Source organism: Protopterus annectens, chromosome 17.part0 (assembly GCF_019279795.1).
Source record: "Protopterus annectens isolate FY-2018-M chromosome 17.part0, PAN1.0, whole genome shotgun sequence".
NCBI classification, from domain to species: Eukaryota; Metazoa; Chordata; order Ceratodontiformes; family Protopteridae; genus Protopterus; species Protopterus annectens.
In genome coordinates this window covers 567951474-567967745 of record NC_056751.1, presented here as the reverse complement: position 1 = coordinate 567967745, position 16272 = coordinate 567951474, and positions in this window count along the sequence as shown.

Here is a 16272-nt window from a genome sequence, read left to right as displayed (position 1 = left end):
TTTGTCTGTGCAACTCACAGGTGTTTTCAGCACTGGTACAATGGCATTGTTACAGTCAGTTGCTACCAGTACATGGCTACATCCATTGGTATTTCTGTGTTGTACTCCTACATAAGGGTATGCTTGGGGAGGTCCTAACAAAGCTATTCGCAGAGTGTGTAACAGCAGTATAGCCTATATGCCTGTGTGTTTGTGCCTCTGCCAGGCCTATGGAACACTCAGATACATCTTTGCATGGAGTCAGGGATAGGTAGTTGAAAGTGAGGTACACCTTACACATAATAGGGACAGTAGGTGTAGACTTCATTGAAGCAGTGCATATGGATTAGTACTCCTTTCATGATGTACAAGCGGTGTCTACTGTTATTATTGTCAGTATTCATTGTGTAATAGCCCACCTTTCTGACTGATGTCAGTACTTTTCTGAGGGATTCTGAGGGACACAGCTAAAACATGTTTCACAATCAGGGACATCCCTGGAAAGTTGACAGAGTTAGGAGGTATGGCCTCTGCCCTACTCAGATATGCCAGTGTTTGTCCTGCTATGATACTGTGTGGGGGTTGTAAAGTGTCTCTGTAACATTATTTTCTGCTTGATTGGTTGCTTCTCACATCACACTCATGTAATGCAATTCCACAACAATTGCTGGTAAAGATCCACAGAACAAGCTTTGTGTTATGGCCTTCCTATTTTTCCTTTACATTCACTCATTGTAATGCATGATATATTTTTTGCAGCACTAACTTATTGCATATCTGTTGTGGCTTAGTGGTACTTCATGCAGTCTAAAGTATCCAAGGTCTGGGGTTCAAGACTGACATAGGTATTTTATTTTGCTGCTGAGCAGAACAAGGGCCCTGACACAGAATGACTAAGGCACTTTTAAGCAGTTGTAAGCAGGTTTGCACAGGTTTGCATGATGCTTAGCGATGCTTAGCTAATCGCAGACATGCGCACACTCGCTTAAACCTGCTTACTACTGCTTAAAAGTGCTTACTCCCTCTAACCCCCACACTAATTTCTTTGAAAGAAAAGAAAATGGGGAGATAGGAAAGTGGTGAAAAAGGGGTCACAAAGAGGGAAAGACAGTAGGTACACAAGCTCGGGATGTGCAGAACGGGTGTAGGGAAGGTCCATAGCTGCCCATTTCTTTACCAGCAACAGCTGTGCATATGTAGCAAATTTGGAGTGAAATTTGAAACCTTCCACCCCTGAGAGAGGGGTGAGGACAACAAAGTATGTTGTACTGCCAATTATAATTATCAGTTTACATGTCCAGCGGACATGTGTGCAAAATGGGCAGCTATGTATGGGGCGTAATTTTTTTACGGGTACAGATTGCCCTTTTTTTTTTTTTTTTTCAGGGGAGAGTGGAAAGTGAGGTAGAGGAAGTATGTATATTTGGGGGGGTAGGTTGGGTAGGTAAACAGACAAGACAAACAAGATGCATACAGGGGCGGAGTATGACACATGGGGTGGGTGAACACAATTGACGGGGACGGATGTTTGGAAATCACAAGCCCATGAGTCCACAGATGGTAACAGTGGAACTGAGATTCCCACCCATGGGCAGTCACCATTGAACCTTCACAGACCTGAGGGTCGCTGTACTGGGGGCTGTGTAGGAGGGGCAGGCTCACTGTGAGTCACACCACTCTCGCCTCGAGCTGGCATAGGGGATCAGTGACTAAATGCTGGATCTCCCTACGCACCACAACCTGGACCCTTCGGAGGGTGACAGGAGGCCCTTCTCTGCCCACGCTTGCAGGGGGGGACAAGTCCCATCCCATGCAGCGCTTCCACCCAAAGGTGGCACAGGACCAACGGAGGAGGGTAGCCTGGGCTGGACACCAGACCTGCTGGTGCCATGTGCAACTGCCAGCTGAGGAGAGACAGGTGGGTCCGCTGGGACCACCCTTCCCATATGTTCTGTGATTAGGTGTGTTTAATTACAACATAGACAACAGCATTCCAAGTTAGTTGTAACAGCATGTAGTAATATTCCCATTAACCCAACACACCAGGGTTACAACAGTTGAACAGCAAGCATAACACGTGCATATATTGAATGACAGTGGACATTACAACAGCATGCAGGGATGACTGGTGGCAACAGGCCACCAAGATTGTGGTGTTTTAACAGGGGACATGCATCAAAGTAAATGCAGATTTTATATAACAATAGGACATATATCCCAGCAAATGTTATGAGATTAGACATACCCATTGAGGTGTGGAATTGCATTGTTTATTCACATGGAGTAGGGTGTAAAAAGAAACCTCCATTAACATCTTATTAGTACTTTAACTGTACACTACATTCCTATTGACTGCAGGTGTATATCCCCTACATGTATTATTACACTAGGCAACATGCATTTGATTGTGTTATGGGTTTGGCTACTTCATTATATACCTGACCTATATCTGACATAGTAAATGTCCAAGATGCAGATGTTACTGCTACATACTTGTATTTTATTTATATTTTTATGTATCTGCACATCTGGGTGTGTTCATGTGACATTTTCACTTGATTTTCTACACAAACCTACTTTTCAGGTAGCACACTAACATTTCTGGGGAACACCTTGACAGGCTACTCATGTGCCAGATTTACCTATGCATGTCAGCCATTTAACAACTGTTGAGGACTGTTACATACTTCACAGCTACTGGCACTTCCTTCATCCACTTTATATGAGACTGCACAACTGTGGGTTGTCAGCACTTAACACAACAGTAATATTTCTTTAATGCAAGGGTACAACAACATTTCTGAGTAACTGGCACATACACACTGCAAGTATTGTACCTTTCTTATTTACATTAAAACTATTTTCTACAGGCTCTCTCCTTTATTTGATATTACACTGCATACAGTAGACCTATTCAGGACATATTATACCTCTATTGATAGGTTACAACACTGTTTTTCAGGCTCACTCACTTATTTTCTATGACAGTGCATGCAGAGATAGTATTCCAGACATATTTTTGCTTTATTCATGGGTTACTACACTCTATTCCTGGCTATCTGACTTATGATATGTAACAGTACATGCAGAGGATTTATTCAGGAAATAGATGTTTTATGCTTCACAGCTACTGCCACTTCCTTCATCCACTTCTTATGGGACTGCACAACTGTGGGTTGACAGAACCTAATACAACATTACTATTTATTTATTGTAAGGGTACAACAACATTTCAAAGTAAGTGACACAGACACACTCCAAGTTTTATACCTTTATTAATTACATTGAACACTCTTTTCTACAGGCTCTCTCCTTTATTTGATATTACAGTGCATATGGAAGACATATTCAGGACATATTATACCTTTCTTGATAGGTTACAACACTCTTTTTCAGGCCTGCTCACTTATATGTTATGACAGTGCATGCAGAGATAGTATTCCACACTTATTTTACCTTGATTGCTGGGTTAGTACACTCTGTTTCTGGCTCACTGATGTTTGTTATATAACAGTACATGCAGAGGATTTATTCAGGACATTTTATTGCTGTATTATTGGGCAAAAACACTTTTGTCATGCTCACTCACATATACCATGTAACAATACATGCAGAATATTTACTAACCTGCCTGGTGGTGCAGCCTTAGCAGCCTATCTGCATAGGCTTGCTGATTCATAGCACGAACACCTGCAGCTGTGAAGTAAATTAAGGGATATTGAGACATACCTATCCATTATTTAGACTGTATTAGCATGTCTTACACATTGCATTCCATGGCTACCTACTTAGTAGTGAGGCATCATGTATATGACGGGCCTCCTGGATCCACTGGTTCAGAAGGTTCTGCTTCTGTCTCTTCAGGTCTGCATGGTAGTGACGGACCTGCTCACCAGTCTGAGGGACGCCTGTGGCACTGGTGAGTTCATAAGCCAACCGGTTCCAAGCCTCTGCCTTATACTCCATTCCTTGGAACTGGCCCTGCAGGAGTTGAGTCTCACGCTGATGGACTACGAGCCAAACCATGTATCTTGACTCCTCGATGCCCCAACATTGCGCTCTAAAGCATGTACCCTCTCCAGTACCAGACATTCTAACTGTAGATGGGAGCTACAATCAGTTATGGCGAGTATTCCCACCTATGCAGCTTAAATATGCCGCATTTCCTGCACTTTTCTGTGATTGGCCATTTTTGAATATTCTCGGCTGACTGCAGACCTGCTTAGCAATGGTTAATCTAACATTTATTACTATATATATGTTAACAGTGGATGTTTATCCTAAGCTGGCGTGGCTTAGTGGTTCAGTGCTTTGATTATGGTGCACAGTGTCCTGGGTTCAAACCTTATCATTGCTTTTTATTTTACTACTGTCCAGACAAGTTAGGAGGCATGGCTGTGTTTAAACAACTTTGCTCTGCGTTGCTCCATGTTGCCTGATGGTGCGCTGGTTGGCGCGGCGCGCACCTCCGTGCAAACCGATTGCACTGGGTAAAGCACTATTTAGCTATGGGCAACTAAATTGCACTGGGTAAAGCGCGATTTAGCTATGGGCAACTACATTGTGCTGGGTAAAGTGTGATTTAGCTATGGGCAACTACATTGCGCTGGGTAAAGTGCAATTTAGCTATGGGCATCTACATTGTGCTGGGTAAAGCACTGCTTAACTGCGGACAATTATATGTCAGGTTCCTTTATAACTTTACATTTTGTTCACTGATACATAGGACATTTCAATACTGTTTAGTAAAAGTTTTATCATATCTGTCAGGACTTATTTCATATACTCATTTTGAACATAAAATAGGAAGGGGAGTGGTAAGACTCGAACCGTAAATGCCTCCTCTTTGTGTGAACACTCTACCACTACGCTATTACTATTTGGTGTAATTTGCATACACATTCCTTATTATGCTCTTCCATGTCAAGATTGCTAACTGCAGCTAAGCAATGGGCACACCTGCGCACACACGCACAAATACGGGCAGCTATATCGGGAATTAGAAAAAAAAATAACGTTTTACTTTTTATAACAGTGCTGGGGGTTCACAAAGTCAGGGAGTGTGGTGTTGGGTACATGGACATTTGAGCGGACTTGCTCTTGCGTGTTGACATTTTGCATTTCACACACTTGCAGGGGCGTGGACCTTTACACTGCTCGGCAGTCGGACACACCCCCTGCTTGCCTGCATGGTCCGTGTTAGACTTGGGGTAGAGTCAGCGTGCCCTCATGAATATTCATGGCACGCTGACGTCATACCGTTCAACTGCAGCCTCCGAGTAAAACTTATTTAGTCTTACATGGAGGATTCGTGAATCTGGGGGTTTCTGTTTTGATGCTGTGCATTGCTTTTACCACATCTATCTTTTTAAGTATTTTTGATGATCATTTCCATTTATTATATTCTTCTAACAGTAAGACTTCTTCTCTTAATATGGTTTGATGCTTTAATGATGGTATTTTACTTATTTCCTTCCTTTCCTTTGTTGCTCTACAGATTTGTGCTAGCCTTCCCTTTTTTTGTTGCTTTACACTTTTGTGGTAACATTTTATCCATCATTAGTCTAGCTGCACAGTAGTATATTCTATTTATTTCTGTTATATCACACAGATTAGCAGTAGTCTTGATTACTGTGTTCATCTGTTTTGCCAGTTTTATCTCATTTTTGGTGTTATTTGCTTTCTGTGATCTATTTCTTTCATCATTTCTTATGTATATATCTATTTCTAGTAAATCGAGCAGGCCTGCCCTTAAATCATTTTTCTACTGTATTTAAAGTCTCTTCTTTATTCACTCCTTCCTGTAAGTATTTTACAGAAAGTTCTGGAAAAACTCCTGTGACATATCCTCTTCAGATGTACTCTGCTTCATCAGCTGCTTCTTCATATAGAAACCCAGTGGCCCATTACTACACAACATTGCCTGTGTCAGAGTTGCCACTGCTTTCTGCTCCTTCCCTTACTGTGCCACTTCAAACAGACTTTCGTACTGATCTACAGACAGTTGTAGAGCATCATCATCTGGCAAATCTTCAGATGCCTCCTAATTCACCCGCTGCTGCTTAATCCGGAGACCCATAATTCCATCATGCTGCAACACTCTCTGTCTTAGATTCTTCACATTGAATCCTTAAGTTCTCAGATATTCCATAATTCATCATTTCAGTTTCTATTTGTTTAAATTCTACATTATTAATCCTCTTCTACATTCCACCCTTTGTCTAAAATTTGACCTACATGTTAACCAAACTATCAAAACCATCAATAAAAAACTAGGGTCACTTTACAGAATAAAAGCCTTCCTAACCCCTCCAGCTAAAATTGCAATAGCTCGCTCTCACCTTCTTTCAACCCTTCTGTATGCATCCCCTCTACTCTCGAATTTAAACAAGACTGTCCTTAAACTCTCAATTTGCTACAACCACATTCCCAGGTTTGCCACTGGGCTGCCTTTTAGGACACATCATTGCATCAACCTAAATCAGCTTGGGTGGCTTGAACTACCCAGCCTAATCCAGTATAACCAAATGATTATGGCCTATAAAATCCTCTATAATCCAGACAATACTCCTGCACTTAAAACTATTATCACCCCCTATAACAATCCTAGACCGCTTCAATCTTCTAACAAACTACTAATTCAGACTAGCAAAATTAATAACACAGCCGGTGATTCTCTCTTTGCAAACTCTGTAAGTAGATCCTGGAATTCTCTTCCAGCTGATATTACCTTACTTTCCACCTTAGATCAATTTAAAACTAGACTCAAACAACATTTGTCACTTAACTGGCTATGTCAATGTATCAAGCCTGGCTAACTCTCTCTAGAATGTGTAAAAATCTGTTAACCAGTTTACTGTGTAATTTAATTTAATCCTGACTTGCACTCAGGATTAACTGTAACCTGTGGAACTTGTTTAACTTGCTTACTTATGTAATCTCTGTAAATAGTCTGTTTGTAATATGTAATGCTGGTATTATGTAATGCTGTATCTGCTTACCCTTGGAGCTTTTCTCCCCGGGCCTCCGATGAAAATGTACATGCATCCAGTCGGACTATCTCGGTCAACAAAGGTAAAATAAAAAAATAAAAAAAAACGTTTTTTTATTTTTATATTGTGGAATGTTTTGTATTTCTTTTCAAATATTTTTGGAGCTGTATTTTTAATTACTTAGTTTGTTTTTCTCCTTTGCCTAAATATTGCAATATACAGATATCTTTTTAAAGATTATGTAAAAAAACGATGCCGCTTAGTAATGCTACAAAGAAACAAGAATTTTCATTAGGAAGTAATATTTTCCTGGCTTATTGCCAGCCACTATAGAACCTTAAACATTGGTTTCTGATTTTTCAGCCACTCTGATCGTAAATTTACATTGGATACTTTTTGATTCAATGTTACTGTAAAATGCTGACCCAAGCTCATCTGGAATGGCCTCATACCATTCTCCTAAAACAGTTGTATATTTGCTTATCCAATGGAAAATGGGAGTCCATATCAAACTGAGAAGGGGAACAGCTCCAACACAGGGACAAAGAGGTAGGACAAAATTGAGTTAATACCTTTTAAAGCATTAATAGAAATCAGTTGTATCCTTTAGGCATATATCAGTCATCTGGGTAAGGACAGAGGAGATGGTAAAAACAAAAACCCTAAAATATACTATTTTTTTCTTCTGAACAAATAAATTCTGACAAGTTGGAAATAATTTCCTACAATGCATGTAAATATGACACAATACGTTCCTTGCTGTTTTATATACTCAAGAAATGTATTAACCATCTTCTAAATGGCCTGCTAGTAGTCTAGCAAATAAAATCTCCTTTGTGCTATATAATGAGATCTTAAGGTTTAAAAGGAATCGATGAATTGCAGATATTGCTTAGCTTGATAACATTATTTTTGCTTGATCAAAAAGAAACATAGATACTATGCAACCACAAAATAAATACTTATAAAAATGCATGTATGTGTGCATGTATTTATTTTTCCCCATGTATTAGCTGGGAGAGTGTGCAAACTGTACCTCTTTTTTCAGTGGAGTACCAGGAAGAAAAGCTCAAAAAATGTAAATGCAATATGAATGATATAGTTCATAACTAGAGTAAAATGTAATCAAAATAAAAAAAGAAGAGCATGAATACAATAAGTACATAGAGAACTCCTAGTGAAACACAAACCCCTCAAAGACTTGAAATAAACGTGACCACTGAGTCATCAAATATTTTCTGCATCAAATAATGCGATCAAGTCTGGAACAATGAGTACCTCAGTCCTTGTCAGCACCCCTTCCCTGCAGCATTTCTAATAATATTTCTACACTAGTTGGCCTGAAAGGAGGCACACTGATCCAGGTGTAGCAGCACAGGTGCCATATTCTTCAGTCATACAAACCACAGGCTCTAAAGGATTACATAGTCAGTATTTGGTACAGAAACTGATCTCATTTTAGACAGACTTGGTGGTCTTGTATGTATAAACCTTATAGAGCAGCATTTTACTGGTGATGAAATACAGTAGCAGACTGAATCATTCCTTCCCACATAAGAAAGATTAATGTGAACAAAAGGCAGTTTGTGCATTTCAGAGACTAAGCTTTGTGTTATTTGTAACAAATGGGCAGCGGAATGTATATGTGGGCAATCTTCTTTTCCAATGTCATTCAATGCTTCAGAAGAACATTTTTTGGGATGAGGAAATGTTTAAGCATTGTAGACTGCTGCCAAAATCCAGGTAATAAAATGTTCACAAAGGGAAGATGTTCAGAAATACTATAGCATCTAAGGGTTTGCTTTAATGTAAAAAAAAGTGTAATGTGTCCCAGTGTTACAGTAAAAACACCGTTGCAGTACACGGTTTAGCTTCTCCAGTTCACTTCATTCTAGGGTAACTATGGTTTTGAGCCTGCACATAGACTCTTCTTCTGTATAAGTTTCTACTGGATCATATATACATCGTGTTAAACTGAGTTTTTAATGGAGCTCATCCTCTCCTATCTGTGTCCACATACTTTTACTATATTGCATCTTCCCAGCATCCACAGAAGTTTTTGCTGGATGTTCTAATCTCCTAGCTCCTCAAGGCACTACTGCAGCTGAAATGTCAGTCATCCAAGTTAACTGCAGTTGTGTATGTATGTATGTGTGTGTGTGTGTGTGTGTGTGTGTGTGTGTGTGTGTGTGTGTGTGTGTGTGTGTGTGTGTGTGTGCGCGAGAGCATATATGCATGTGTGTATATATCTATATCTATATCTCTATAGATATACAGATATAGACACATACACATACACGCATGTGTGTAGGTATGTGTTATGGCTGCAGGCATGCAGGACATACAAATGTGTTGCAAAATATTATTCTAAAGTCTAAGTACTCAATTAATTGTTTTCTCATCTCACATCATAGCATCTTTGTTAAAGCATATCACCATAGTGGAAACATAAATGCATATTTTTGGAAATTAAGAAATGCTCCAAAAATGTATTTGACTCCCAAATGGAATTTCAAAATGTAAAATTGTGATGACTTAAAATTTCAAAAAGAGTGTTTTTAAATTGGATTCATGTTCATCTACTGATAACTCTTTCATCTAGTGATGGTGCATAGAAAAATGGTTGAAGAACTTTCAGTGAACCTTGAAGGCAATCATTTTTGCAGGGGGTAAATCACCTCTACATCCTCTAATTTAGTGGCATTTCCACACTGCCTAACTTATGTATATAAAACAGTGTTTTTTTCTTTCCTTTTTTTTTTACTGGCTTATTGAACCGATATTCACGAAAGTGCACTTTCGTTTAAGTGCATTTTCGCGTAAGTGGGTTTCTACTATTCTTTTTTGAAATAATGAAATTTCGACAAAGGAAAGTAGATCCATATATATATATATATATATATATATATGGATCTACTTCAGATGTTCAATATTCCAAAACGCCAACTTTCATATGGTCGAGACCATATGATCGACATTCTGAAATGTCGAACATCTCCTACATAATGTAAAACACACAAAAACACTTCACTAACTGTATTTAGCAGGGGGGCAAGCCCCCCTGCACCACCCCAACCCCCTGCTACTTAAATATTCCTACTCCAAGATCGCACTACAGTGCAGAAAAGGGAAATTTTCAGGTTCTGCACTGTATAGGGATCTCCGCTATACATGTTTGACATTTCAAAATGTGATCATATGGTCTCGGTCATATGAATGTCAGCGTTTTGAAATTCTGAACATCTCAAGTAGACCCATAAATATATATATATATATATATATATATATATATATATATATATATATATATATATATATATATATATATATATATGGGTTCACTTTATAATTTCGAAATACTGAAATCCCGACTTTCAGTATTTCAAAATTATAATACCGAAGCCCTGAAATTCCAAAACACCAGAAGCGTGAAATTCAAAATACCTAAGTTTGGAGATTCTGGTGTTGCGGTAGGTGAATGCATGGGTGTAAGTGTAGGTAAGTACGTATGAGTGTGTTGGTTAAGGGCTTTAGTGTATGTTAGTGTGTGTTTTGGCTGTGATGTATGTGTGCAAGGGGCTGTGAAATGTGTATGTGTGAGTTACTTTTATGTGTGTGATTATGTGATCTTGGAGTTAGTAAATATAAGTAGGGGGGTGTGGGAGGCACAGCCTTCCACATGGGGGTGCAGGGTGGCTTGTCCCCCTGCTTGTCTTTAGTGTAGGATTGTTTGTTTGATTGTTGGGGGGAGATTGTGTGTATGTGCATGTGTGTGGTGTATTTGCACTGTAGGTTCACGATTTTAAAATTCGCTGTTATGGGGTTTTGGTATTTCAAGGTTTCGGCTATAGAATTTCGAAATACTGAAATTCGTGATTTCAGTATTTTGGGATTCTATAGTGAACCCATATATATATATATATATATATATATATATATATATATATACATACATACATACAGACATACACATATGCATACATATATCTATCTATATAGATATAGGTATTAGATATGGATATATATATATATATATATATATATATATATATATATATATATATATATATATACAGATAGATATACTCTGAGGTCACTTTGACTGACAGAAATTCATTTGGCTGAATTACTTTGGTTTGGCATCACAAATCATCCATTGACTGTATTACATGCTCCCTCCAATTTAGCCCTTTTCTTGACCTGCAGTGCAGTAAGGAGTGGTATACACAGAAGGAGTACAGAGCCCATGTATCCACATGGAAGTGGGAGCAAGATGGACAAGCTCACCTGCAAAAAAACAATACTGTCAAAAGTACTTGTTTTTTAATCTTTCAGTCTGTCACAAAGCTGGACCTTGGAATATGAATAGGGTGCTCCTACATTTACTGTGAAGTTGCACTAATCAGTTAATTTTATTGCAGACTGTTGCTTAAATGTGGGTTATAAGTACATGCAGAAACAGGGTTTGGGAAATAATTGCTGACACTCATTTTATTTTAAAGTTTTAGTAATCTACTACCAGTAGTGTTTGCAACTTATAATATTACATGGTCAGAATATAGCAAGTTTTTTGTAAGTGCTCAAAATATAGAACACACAAATGACTGAATGCACATTTGTAAAAATCTAACAATGTTGAATTAAAGTGTTAGAGTACAGGTTAGCGAATGGGATAGATTTAGTGTTCTGCAAGTTTGGTTTTGTGTATTGTCTGTGTCCTTTTCTCTTGTGTACTGGTTATATTAGGAAAAAGTGTTCTTAGTGACATAATATGAAGGGGAGGTGAGTTAGCATTAGGGATAGCACACACGTGTAAGGTATTGCAGATGTAGTGAAGCCACTTTACTTGGTATCTTACTTTACAATTTACTTCACTTATTTTTCTACAGTTTCCAATTATCCTTGTCACTTTGCAAGATACTTGATTCTGGCGGTGTTTTCTAACACAGTTGCTTTATGATTTGAAGTCTCTTATACAAGCATTTTTATGTCCCCTAATATGTCTTTTATGTGTCATCTGTACTGTCTTTCAATACGTTCTTCTACAATGGGCACTGTAGGTCTTAATCAGTCCTGAGGGTCTGTAAAATGCTCTGTTTAACTTTTAAAATAGGTTTTCCCCTCCTCTTCCTCCTCCTATGTTGCTCATGCTACATCTAGCAAGCCTGGGAGTTGTCTGCTATATAGTTCAAATGGTGTAAATCCCATTAAAGTTCGGGTTACTTCCTTTACAGCAAATGTAAGATATGAAGGAAATTGATCCAAAATTATTCTATTCAGTTCTACTGCCCTTAGTAACACATATGTTCAATTTTATTAAAGAATTCCACTTGTCCAACTGATTTAAAGTGGTATATAAGTGCCCTTGGCTGATTCACTTAAAAAAAATAACATTCATGCATTACTCTGTCATGGATGAGGTACCCTGGTCATTAACAATTTCTTGGGAAATTCTCAAAATATCAGTAGCTCTCTTTTGTTATGGACTTTGCACTAGCTTTCCATATGGGTATGGCATCAAGCAATTTTACTGCATAATCAAATATTTCTACCCTCAAAGGGGTACCACCAGACATTTTTTCATAATCAAAGATTATGAAGACATAGTGATGACCATTAGTAAGGTTTCCAAGTGGACCTATGACGTCCATTGTCATATTTTCAAAAGGGGTTTCACGACAGGTAATGGTATGAAAAGATTCTTAAACATCGGGCTGTGTATAGTCCTTTAACATTCTGGGCGAGCTGCATAAAGTTGTTCTATAATCTTCATAACGCAACATCAGGAATGTAAAAATCTACCTAAAATGCTAGCTTTTGTCTTATGCATTCCTGAATGACCACCCAGAGTTTGGCTTTGTGCTGACATCTTCACAAACATTCTAAAAGGCGTGAGGAATAATAATTTGCTCAGTAACTGTTCTTTGTATTTGGATACCCTCTACAACAGTTCAAGTTTATTTAACATTTGTTTACCAGGAAAGTCCAACTTGGAACAAAGCCAATTTTCAGCAGAGACCTAGGGAGTAACACTCCGGACACATGTCTTTGCAACATGCAAGGAAACTGGAGCACCTGGAGAAAACCCACATGAACACAGGCAGGACATGCAGACTCTGCACAGAAGGCACCCCAGAAAAGAACTGAACCAGGGAACCTCTTGCTGTGAGGCAATAATGATACCACTGCACCGTCCAGTTAAAGTTCAGACTACGAATATGAAGTGGGGCTGTTATATTACTTTGTTTCTCCTTTGACTTTTGTTTTATACTCTACCTCTTCTTAGTGAATTGTCTCCTCATTGGGCCTTCTTGAAATTGTTATGGTTTATCTAGAGATTAGCCAGATCAGCATTATTTTTGCCAGAATTTAAATGTGAAGTGGAGGTCATTGTTTTATTTTTTCTAATATATGCAGATACAGGCTTCTCCCCTTCATCTTTGTCATCCTCTGTAAAAGATAAATCTCACACACACACACACACACACACACACACACACACACACACACACACACACACATATACACATCTGTCCACCTATCTGTGTGTATGTGTGTGTATATATATATATATATATATATATATATATATATATATATATGTGTATATATATATATATATATATATATATATATATATATATATATATATATATATATATATATTCCCCCAACCCACCCCGAAAATAAGACCAGGCCTTATACTTTTCCTCCCTGCTGAAATATGCATTAGGGCTTATTATCAGGGGATGCCTTATTTACCCCCCCTTACAACAATCTACATTTATTCATATACAAAAATCAACATTTATTCATGTACACAAATCGACATTTATTCATGTACAAAAATAGACATTTATTCATGTACACAAACTGACATTTATTTGGTACTTTTCTGTTACTGGGCAACAGTTCTAGGTAACACATTAACAGTTGTGTGAGAATTCTACATAAACAGTGCAACAGACATTTCAGCTTCAGAATATCTGCACCTTGGCTTTCACAGTGCAATATCTCATGCTTAACAGAAAGTGTAGAAAAATCTCAATACATGTGTATTGGAGGAGGGGAATAAAACAGGTGAATAACTGCCACTTTTTTAGTGGTGATACTTTCTTTATTCCTTACCCAAACTGTAAGAGAGGAATGATGGGAAGTCATAAAAATGAAGTCTGGGAACTAGTGGCCTTACTTTGTAATTACCCCTTGATAATGAAATGTTACCTTAATACAATAAAGTCAAAAAAACTGCAAGAGCTTGCTGGCAGCTGAAAGCAGAAGCAATCCATTCTGTTGCCCCGATAATGGAAAAGTTATTCAAATACAGTCATGTCATCTTCTTCTGGAACATTGTCATAAGTCTCCAACCCCCGAATTCTGGCCTGAAGTTCTTGGGACTTCAGTTTCCATAAAACCATTGGCCCCAATTTGTCGTGCCTAGTAATAGAGCTTTCCTTAAATGAGCACTGCTTGTCCAAGTAGCCTGCTCGTAGTGCATTGGTAACACAGCTGTCAGTGATTTTATCCCATGAATTTTTCACTCAAGTCATGCCCTCTTGTAGGCTAGGCTTCACAAAGTTTCCATGTTGATTTCTCTCCATTCTATTTTCAATGTAGTCATTGAGTTCCATGCGCAAATGGTCCTTGAATGGCTTGATTATTGCAATATCAAGAGTCTGGAGAGAGGCGGTCATTCCTGTGGGAATCATTATTTGAACTATTATTCTCTGTGCAAGGAATTTCTTTATATGTTTAGTGCAGTGAGTGCTGGCTGAATCCCAGAATAGCAGACCTCTTTCACCACCTCGCAAAACAAGTGGCAGCATTACATCAACCCACTTCCTTATAACTACTTGTGTGCACCAGGCTTTTTCAGTTTCAAGAATGTAAATGCCTGAAACATGTTCAGTCTTATCTTTCTTGCCCTTACTAATGAGTAAGGGGGGGGTTCTTTCCATCTAGATGAATTGCCAAAATACAACTAACACGTGCACCTTCGTATCCAATGGAGGGAATGTAGATTGACGAGTCACCCCTCTGATCAATGTTGTTTGAGATCCTTGGCCCATAAACACTGCAGTTTCATCCATAGCAATCATGTTGGAGAGTTGGTATTTAGAAAAGTAGATGCCATCAACAAAGGTGCATGTTTAATAACTTCAGCATCTTCCAGCTTGAACAGTGTTGTTGATCTTCTTAGAGAGAGTTCATATCGCTGAAGGAAGCCATCCAGCCAATGTTGTGATGCTTTGAATTCTTCTAAGGATATTTCTAACTGTGGTGCCATTCAAGGGCAAATGCTTGAAAATCAGCCCTGCACACAACCAAAGCCTTTGTTCTTCTGTTAGCAATCCATTCACAGATGATGTCTTCCAGCACAGGAAATAATGGTTGCCGACCTGATTAACCCTTGCACTTCTTAACATTTCCCTCATTGGCCTGTTGACTGAGGTTACCGTATGCTGCACACAGTTTTTGGACCATTCAGAGATCCAACTTCTTCTGTTTGCAGAAAGCCATCAGATTCTTTCCCCAGGAGTCCTCCATGATTCCTTTCTTGTACTCGATGGAATAGCTCTTTCTTTTTGCCCTCATCTTGTCTGGGGGGGGGTGTTAATTGAAGACTTATGAGACAGGAGTGGCAACACAAAATGGCAATGGTTAAGATGACACCACAGCCATTCGTTATCAAGTGTGCACATTTTACTTGTAGTGTCTGTACTTTGACCAATCAAAGTACACTTGCCAGTGTTTATGGGCCAAGGATCTGAACTGTCAAGTGTGAGTGTAGATTAGGGTTACAGTAAGAATTGTGGAGGACTCCCAAGGAAAGAATCTTATGACTTTCTGCAAAGAGAAGAAGTTGGGTGTCCAAATGGTCCAAAAATGGTGAGCAGAGTATAATAACCTCAGTCAACAGGTGTCAATAATATTATTTTATAATTTAACACGTCTGTCATGTGTTGCTGACGATCTTAACTGGGGCTTATTTTTGGGGTAGGGCTTATATCATGACCACTCTGGAAAACCATGCTAGACCTTATTCTCTGGTTAGGTCTTATTTATGGAGATATACGGTATATAGATATATATATATATATATATATATATATATATATATATATATATATATATATATATATATATGTGTGTGTGTGTGTGTCAAAAAATATTGGTTGGAATAATATGACATACCAGGTGCATGGGAAAAAATATTTCATATAAAAAAACCAATAAACGAGCAATTTGGTGAGATAAAAAGAAAAGTTTACTCTCGTGTGCAGATGAGAGAGAGAGAGAA